The sequence below is a fragment of the Arachis hypogaea genome, chromosome 12 (assembly GCF_003086295.3).
Source record: "Arachis hypogaea cultivar Tifrunner chromosome 12, arahy.Tifrunner.gnm2.J5K5, whole genome shotgun sequence".
Lineage (NCBI taxonomy): Eukaryota > Viridiplantae > Streptophyta > Magnoliopsida > Fabales > Fabaceae > Arachis > Arachis hypogaea.
Genome location: NC_092047.1, coordinates 64,903,564 through 64,905,364, shown reverse-complemented (window position 1 = coordinate 64,905,364; position 1,801 = coordinate 64,903,564). Strand labels below are relative to the sequence as shown.

General features: G+C 32.8%; 1 non-coding gene across 1 annotated transcript; it reads left to right on the top strand.

The window, feature by feature from the left end:
• The first annotated feature begins 360 nt into the window (after positions 1-360).
• LOC112732086 (small nucleolar RNA R71) lies at positions 361-468 on the top strand. Its single transcript, XR_003167824.1, has one exon. It is a non-coding gene; the product is annotated as a small nucleolar RNA R71 (small nucleolar RNA).
• The last annotated feature ends 1,333 nt before the right edge of the window (positions 469-1,801 follow it).

The window sequence follows — 1,801 nt, the reverse complement described above, 5'->3', positions numbered from 1 at the left end:
GTTCTCAGGATCATAAGCTTCTTCTTCAGAAGATGCCTCTTGAGTACTGTTGGATGCAGCTTGCATTCCATTCAGACTCTGGGAAATCATATTGACTTGCTAAGTCAATATTTTATTCTGAGCCAGTAAGGCATTCAGAGTATCAATTTCAAGAACTCCCTTCTTCTGAGGCGTCCCATTACTCACAGGATTCCTCTCAGAAGTGTACATGAATTGGTTATTAGCAACCATGTTAATGAGTTCTTGAGCTTCTGCAGGCGTTTTCTTTAGGTGAATGGATCCACCTGCAGAAGTATCCAATGACATCTTTGATAGCTCAGATAAACCATCATAGAATATATCCAGGATGGTCCATTCTGAAAGCATGTCAGAAGGACACTTTTTGGTCAGTCCTTTGTATCTCTCCTAAGCTTCATAGAGGGATTCACCTTCTTTCTGTCTGAAGGTTTGAACATCCACTCTAAGCTTACTCAGCTTTTGAGGAGGAAAGAACTTGGCTAAGAAAGTCGTGACCTGCTTATCCCAAGAGTTCAGGCTGTCTTTGGGTTGATAGTCCAACCATATTCTAGCTCTGTCTCTTATAGCAAAAGGGAAAAGCATGAGCCTGTAGACTTCAGGATCTACTCCATTAGTCTTAACAGTATCACAGATCTGCAAAAATTCAGTTAAGAACTGAAAAGGATCTTCAGATGGAAGTCCATGAAACTTGCAGTTCTGCTGCATCAGAGAAACTAGCTGAGGTTTCAGCTCAAAATTATTTGCTCCAATGGTAGGAATGGAGATGCTTCTTCCATGTAAATTGGAATTTGGTGCAGTAAAGTCACCAAGCATCCTCCTTGCATTATTATTATTTTCGACTGCCATCTCCTCTTCTTGTTTGAAAATTTCTGAAAGGTTATCTCTGGATTGTTGTAATTTAGCTTCTCTTAGTTTCCTCTTCAGAGTCCTTTCAGGTTCTGGATCTGCTTCCACAAGAATATTCTTGTCCTTGCTCCTGCTCATATGACAAAGAAGAGGGCACAGAAAAAATAATAATAATAATAATAATAGGGATCCTTTATACCATAGTATAGAGGTCCCTGTGTGAGTAGAAGAAAAGAAGAAAAAAATCTGAACTCAGAAAGAGAGAGGGAGTTCGGATTTTTGGTGAGGAAGAGATGTTAGTGGATGAATAAATAAATAGAATAAGATGAGAGAGGGAAAATTTTGAAAATAATTTTTTTTGAAAAGGAGTTAGTGATTTTTGAAAATAGTTTTTGAAAAAGCTTAGTAATTTTCGAAAATTAAAATAAAATAAAATAAAATGAAAATAATTAGTTAATTAAAAAGAATTTTTGAAAAAGAGGGAAGATATTTTCGAAAATTAGAGAGAGAGAGTTAGTTAGGTAGTTTTGAAAAAGGATAAGAAACAAACAAAAAGTTAGTTAGTTAGTTGAAACAAATTTTGAAAAGATAAGAAGTTAGGAAGTTAGAAAAGATATTTTGAAATCAAAAAAAAATTTTTTTTTTGAAAAAGATAAGAAGATATTTTTGAAAAGATATGATTGAAATTAGTTTTGAAAAAGATTTGATTTTTTTAAAATCACAATTAATGACTTGATTCACAAGAAATCACAAGATATGATTCTAGAACTCAAAGTTTGAATCTTTCTTAACAAGCAAGTAACAAACTTGAAATTTTTGAATCAAAACATTAATTGATGATGTTATTTTCGAAAATTATGTGATAAAGATAAGAAAAAGATTTTTGAAAAATATTTTTAAAATTTTCGAAAATAACTAAGAAAAATGAAAAAGATTT